Source organism: Hypomesus nipponensis, chromosome 5 (assembly GCF_054491055.1).
Source record: "Hypomesus nipponensis isolate SF chromosome 5, ASM5449105v1, whole genome shotgun sequence".
NCBI classification, from domain to species: Eukaryota; Metazoa; Chordata; class Actinopteri; order Osmeriformes; family Osmeridae; genus Hypomesus; species Hypomesus nipponensis.
The window spans coordinates 15,080,001-15,085,000 of NC_140365.1; the positions used below are offsets into that span (position 1 = coordinate 15,080,001).

At 47.2% G+C, this 5,000-nt stretch overlaps 14 non-coding genes and 3 pseudogenes across 14 annotated transcripts; all 17 read right to left on the reverse strand.

Moving 5' to 3' along the window:
• Positions 1–39: 39 nt before the first annotated feature.
• LOC146289175 (5S ribosomal RNA) lies at positions 40–158 on the reverse strand. Its single transcript, XR_014758117.1, has one exon. It is a non-coding gene; the product is annotated as a 5S ribosomal RNA (ribosomal RNA).
• Positions 159–338: 180 nt separating this feature from the next.
• On the reverse strand, positions 339–457 carry LOC146289176 (5S ribosomal RNA). The gene has a single exon (XR_014758118.1). It is a non-coding gene; the product is annotated as a 5S ribosomal RNA (ribosomal RNA).
• Positions 458–629: 172 nt separating this feature from the next.
• Positions 630–738, reverse strand: LOC146289177 (5S ribosomal RNA; annotated as a pseudogene).
• A 188-nt stretch (positions 739–926) lies between these two features.
• Positions 927–1,045, reverse strand: LOC146289178 (5S ribosomal RNA). Its single transcript, XR_014758119.1, has one exon. It is a non-coding gene; the product is annotated as a 5S ribosomal RNA (ribosomal RNA).
• A 178-nt stretch (positions 1,046–1,223) lies between these two features.
• Positions 1,224–1,342, reverse strand: LOC146289179 (5S ribosomal RNA). The gene has a single exon (XR_014758120.1). It is a non-coding gene; the product is annotated as a 5S ribosomal RNA (ribosomal RNA).
• A 176-nt stretch (positions 1,343–1,518) lies between these two features.
• LOC146289180 (5S ribosomal RNA) lies at positions 1,519–1,637 on the reverse strand. Its single transcript, XR_014758121.1, has one exon. It is a non-coding gene; the product is annotated as a 5S ribosomal RNA (ribosomal RNA).
• A 172-nt stretch (positions 1,638–1,809) lies between these two features.
• Positions 1,810–1,918, reverse strand: LOC146289181 (5S ribosomal RNA; annotated as a pseudogene).
• Positions 1,919–2,104: 186 nt separating this feature from the next.
• Positions 2,105–2,223, reverse strand: LOC146289182 (5S ribosomal RNA). The gene has a single exon (XR_014758122.1). It is a non-coding gene; the product is annotated as a 5S ribosomal RNA (ribosomal RNA).
• Positions 2,224–2,401: 178 nt separating this feature from the next.
• LOC146289183 (5S ribosomal RNA) lies at positions 2,402–2,520 on the reverse strand. Its single transcript, XR_014757651.1, has one exon. It is a non-coding gene; the product is annotated as a 5S ribosomal RNA (ribosomal RNA).
• Positions 2,521–2,696: 176 nt separating this feature from the next.
• Positions 2,697–2,815, reverse strand: LOC146289184 (5S ribosomal RNA). Its single transcript, XR_014758124.1, has one exon. It is a non-coding gene; the product is annotated as a 5S ribosomal RNA (ribosomal RNA).
• Positions 2,816–2,989: 174 nt separating this feature from the next.
• LOC146289185 (5S ribosomal RNA) lies at positions 2,990–3,108 on the reverse strand. The gene has a single exon (XR_014757652.1). It is a non-coding gene; the product is annotated as a 5S ribosomal RNA (ribosomal RNA).
• A 176-nt stretch (positions 3,109–3,284) lies between these two features.
• On the reverse strand, positions 3,285–3,403 carry LOC146289186 (5S ribosomal RNA). The gene has a single exon (XR_014758125.1). It is a non-coding gene; the product is annotated as a 5S ribosomal RNA (ribosomal RNA).
• A 180-nt stretch (positions 3,404–3,583) lies between these two features.
• Positions 3,584–3,702, reverse strand: LOC146289187 (5S ribosomal RNA). Its single transcript, XR_014758127.1, has one exon. It is a non-coding gene; the product is annotated as a 5S ribosomal RNA (ribosomal RNA).
• Positions 3,703–3,874: 172 nt separating this feature from the next.
• Positions 3,875–3,983, reverse strand: LOC146289188 (5S ribosomal RNA; annotated as a pseudogene).
• A 186-nt stretch (positions 3,984–4,169) lies between these two features.
• LOC146289189 (5S ribosomal RNA) lies at positions 4,170–4,288 on the reverse strand. Its single transcript, XR_014758128.1, has one exon. It is a non-coding gene; the product is annotated as a 5S ribosomal RNA (ribosomal RNA).
• Positions 4,289–4,466: 178 nt separating this feature from the next.
• Positions 4,467–4,585, reverse strand: LOC146289190 (5S ribosomal RNA). Its single transcript, XR_014758129.1, has one exon. It is a non-coding gene; the product is annotated as a 5S ribosomal RNA (ribosomal RNA).
• Positions 4,586–4,775: 190 nt separating this feature from the next.
• On the reverse strand, positions 4,776–4,894 carry LOC146289191 (5S ribosomal RNA). Its single transcript, XR_014758130.1, has one exon. It is a non-coding gene; the product is annotated as a 5S ribosomal RNA (ribosomal RNA).
• Positions 4,895–5,000: the final 106 nt, after the last annotated feature.

Here is a 5,000-nt window from a genome sequence, read left to right on the forward strand (position 1 = left end):
ATATTGCAACATTTCAGTTTCTAAGTGAATGAGCAAAAGAGCATACAGCACCTGGTATTCCCAGGCGGTCTCCCATCCAAGTACTAACCAGGCCCGACCCTGCTTAGCTTCCGAGATCAGACGAGATCGGGCGTTGCCAGGCTGGTATGGCCGTACGAAATAAGTTGACAACCATAGGCTACTTATCCATATACAGATTTGGCAATTGACAATGCAAGGTGGTCTCTCTCTCTCTCTCTCTCTCTCTCGTGTCAAAATGAAAACAGCTTCCAGCCCCTTTCATGAAGGACTACTTGTGCATATTGCAAGATTTCAGTTTCTAAGTGAATGAGCAAAAGAGCATACAGCACCTGGTATTCCCAGGCGGTCTCCCATCCAAGTACTAACCAGGCCCGACCCTGCTTAGCTTCCGAGATCAGACGAGATCGGGCGTTGCCAGGCTGGTATGGCCGTACGAAATAAGTTGACAACCATAGGCTACTTATCCATATACAGATTTAGCAATTGACAATGCAAGGTGGTCTCTCTCTCTCTCTCTCGTGTCAAAATGAAAACAGCTTCCAGCCCCTTTCATGAAGGACTACTTGTGCATATTGCAAGATTTCAGTTTCTAAGTGAATGAGCAAAAGAGCATACAGCACCTGGCATTCCCAGGCGGTCTCCCATCCAAGTACTAACCAGGCCCGACCCTGCTTAGCTTCCGAGATCAGGCGTTGCCAGGCTGGTATGGCCGTACGAAATAAGTTGACAACCATAGGCTACTTATCCATATACAGATTTGCCAATTGACAATGCAAGGTGGTCTCTCTCTCTCTCTCTCTCTCTCTCTCTCTCTCGTGTCAAAATGAAAACAGCTTCCAGCCCCTTTCATGAAGGACTACTTGTGCATATTGCAAGATTTCAGTTTCTAAGTGAATGAGCAAAAGAGCATACAGCACCTGGTATTCCCAGGCGGTCTCCCATCCAAGTACTAACCAGGCCCGACCCTGCTTAGCTTCCGAGATCAGACGAGATCGGGCGTTGCCAGGCTGGTATGGCCGTACGAAATAAGTTGACAACCATAGGCTACTTATCCATATACAGATTTGGCAATTGACAATGCAAGGTGGTCTCTCTCTCTTTCTCTCTCTCTCGTGTCAAAATGAAAACTGCTTCCAGCCCCTTTCATGAAGGACTACTTGTGCATATTGCAAGATTTCAGTTTCTAAGTGAATGAGCAAAAGAGCATACAGCACCTGGTATTCCCAGGCGGTCTCCCATCCAAGTACTAACCAGGCCCGACCCTGCTTAGCTTCCGAGATCAGACGAGATCGGGCGTTGCCAGGCTGGTATGGCCGTACGAAATAAGTTGACAACCATAGGCTACTTATCCATATACAGATTTGGCAATTGACAATGCAAGGTGGTCTCTCTCTCTCTCTCTCTCTCGTGTCAAAATGAAAACAGCTTCCAGCCCCTTTCATGAAGGACTACTTGTGCATATTGCAAGATTTCAGTTTCTAAGTGAATGAGCAAAAGAGCATACAGCACCTGGTATTCCCAGGCGGTCTCCCATCCAAGTACTAACCAGGCCCGACCCTGCTTAGCTTCCGAGATCAGACGAGATCGGGCGTTGCCAGGCTGGTATGGCCGTACGAAATAAGTTGACAACCATAGGCTACTTATCCATATACAGATTTAGCAATTGACAATGCAAGGTGGTCTCTCTCTCTCTCTCTCGTGTCAAAATGAAAACAGCTTCCAGCCCCTTTCATGAAGGACTACTTGTGCATATTGCAAGATTTCAGTTTCTAAGTGAATGAGCAAAAGAGCATACAGCACCTGGCATTCCCAGGCGGTCTCCCATCCAAGTACTAACCAGGCCCGACCCTGCTTAGCTTCCGAGATCAGGCGTTGCCAGGCTGGTATGGCCGTACGAAATAAGTTGACAACCATAGGCTACTTATCCATATACAGATTTGCCAATTGACAATGCAAGGTGGTCTCTCTCTCTCTCTCTCTCTCTCTCTCTCTCGTGTCAAAATGAAAACAGCTTCCAGCCCCTTTCATGAAGGACTACTTGTGCATATTGCAAGATTTCAGTTTCTAAGTGAATGAGCAAAAGAGCATACAGCACCTGGTATTCCCAGGCGGTCTCCCATCCAAGTACTAACCAGGCCCGACCCTGCTTAGCTTCCGAGATCAGACGAGATCGGGCGTTGCCAGGCTGGTATGGCCGTACGAAATAAGTTGACAACCATAGGCTATTTATCCATATACAGATTTGGCAATTGACAATGCAAGGTGGTCTCTCTCTCTTTCTCTCTCTCTCGTGTCAAAATGAAAACTGCTTCCAGCCCCTTTCATGAACGATTACTTGTGCATATTGCAACATTTCAGTTTCTAAGTGAATGAGCAAAAGAGCATACAGCACCTGGTATTCCCAGGCGGTCTCCCATCCAAGTACTAACCAGGCCCGACCCTGCTTAGCTTCCAAGATCAGACGAGATCGGGCGTTGCCAGGCTGGTATGGCCGTACGAAATAAGTTGACAACCATAGGCTACTTATCCATATACAGATTTGGCAATTGACAATGCAAGGTGGTCTCTCTCTCTCTCTCTCTCTCGTGTCAAAATGAAAACTGCTTCCAGCCCCTTTCATGAAGGACTACTTGTGCATATTGCAACATTTCAGTTTCTAAGTGAATGAGCAAAAGAGCATACAGCACCTGGTATTCCCAGGCGGTCTCCCATCCAAGTACTAACCAGGCCCGACCCTGCTTAGCTTCCGAGATCAGACGAGATCGGGCGTTGCCAGGCTGGTATGGCCGTACGAAATAAGTTGACAACCATAGGCTACTTATCCATATACAGATTTGGCAATTGACAATGCAAGGTGGTCTCTCTCTCTCTCTCTCTCGTGTCAAAATGAAAACTGCTTCCAGCCCCTTTCATGAAGGATTACTTGTGCATATTGCAACATTTCAGTTTCTAAGTGAATGAGCAAAAGAGCATACAGCACCTGGTATTCCCAGGCGGTCTCCCATCCAAGTACTAACCAGGCCCGACCCTGCTTAGCTTCCAAGATCAGACGAGATCGGGCGTTGCCAGGCTGGTATGGCCGTACGAAATAAGTTGACAACCATAGGCTACTTATCCATATACAGATTTGGCAATTGACAATGCAAGGTGGTCTCTCTCTCTCTCTCTCTCTCGTGTCAAAATGAAAACTGCTTCCAGCCCCTTTCATGAAGGACTACTTGTGCATATTGCAACATTTCAGTTTCTAAGTGAATGAGCAAAAGAGCATACAGCACCTGGTATTCCCAGGCGGTCTCCCATCCAAGTACTAACCAGGCCCGACCCTGCTTAGCTTCCGAGATCAGACGAGATCGGGCGTTGCCAGGCTGGTATGGCCGTACGAAATAAGTTGACAACCATAGGCTACTTATCCATATACAGATTTGGCAATTGACAATGCAAGGTGGTCTCTCTCTCTCTCTCTCTCTCTCTCGTGTCAAAATGAAAACAGCTTCCAGCCCCTTTCATGAAGGACTACTTGTGCATATTGCAAGATTTCAGTTTCTAAGTGAATGAGCAAAAGAGCATACAGCACCTGGTATTCCCAGGCGGTCTCCCATCCAAGTACTAACCAGGCCCGACCCTGCTTAGCTTCCGAGATCAGACGAGATCGGGCGTTGCCAGGCTGGTATGGCCGTACGAAATAAGTTGACAACCATAGGCTACTTATCCATATACAGATTTAGCAATTGACAATGCAAGGTGGTCTCTCTCTCTCTCTCTCGTGTCAAAATGAAAACAGCTTCCAGCCCCTTTCATGAAGGACTACTTGTGCATATTGCAAGATTTCAGTTTCTAAGTGAATGAGCAAAAGAGCATACAGCACCTGGCATTCCCAGGCGGTCTCCCATCCAAGTACTAACCAGGCCCGACCCTGCTTAGCTTCCGAGATCAGGCGTTGCCAGGCTGGTATGGCCGTACGAAATAAGTTGACAACCATAGGCTACTTATCCATATACAGATTTGCCAATTGACAATGCAAGGTGGTCTCTCTCTCTCTCTCTCTCTCTCTCTCTCTCGTGTCAAAATGAAAACAGCTTCCAGCCCCTTTCATGAAGGACTACTTGTGCATATTGCAAGATTTCAGTTTCTAAGTGAATGAGCAAAAGAGCATACAGCACCTGGTATTCCCAGGCGGTCTCCCATCCAAGTACTAACCAGGCCCGACCCTGCTTAGCTTCCGAGATCAGACGAGATCGGGCGTTGCCAGGCTGGTATGGCCGTACGAAATAAGTTGACAACCATAGGCTACTTATCCATATACAGATTTGGCAATTGACAATGCAAGGTGGTCTCTCTCTCTTTCTCTCTCTCTCGTGTCAAAATGAAAACTGCTTCCAGCCCCTTTCATGAAGGACTACTTGTGCATATTGCAAGATTTCAGTTTCTAAGTGAATGAGCAAAAGAGCATACAGCACCTGGTATTCCCAGGCGGTCTCCCATCCAAGTACTAACCAGGCCCGACCCTGCTTAGCTTCCGAGATCAGACGAGATCGGGCGTTGCCAGGCTGGTATGGCCGTACGAAATAAGTTGACAACCATAGGCTACTTATCCATATACAGATTTAGCAATTGACAATGCAAGGTGGTCTCTCTCTCTCTCTCTCTCTCTCTCTCTCTCTCTCGTGTCAAAATGAAAACAGCTTCCAGCCCCTTTCATGAAGGACTACTTGTGCATATTGCAAGATTTCAGTTTCTAAGTGAATGAGCAAAAGAGCATACAGCACCTGGTATTCCCAGGCGGTCTCCCATCCAAGTACTAACCAGGCCCGACCCTGCTTAGCTTCCGAGATCAGACGAGATCGGGCGTTGCCAGGCTGGTATGGCCGTACGAAATAAGTTGACAACCATAGGCTACTTATCCATATACAGATTTAGCAATTGACAATGCAAGGTGGTCTCTCTCTCTCTCTCTCTCTCTCTCTCTCTCTCTCTCTCTC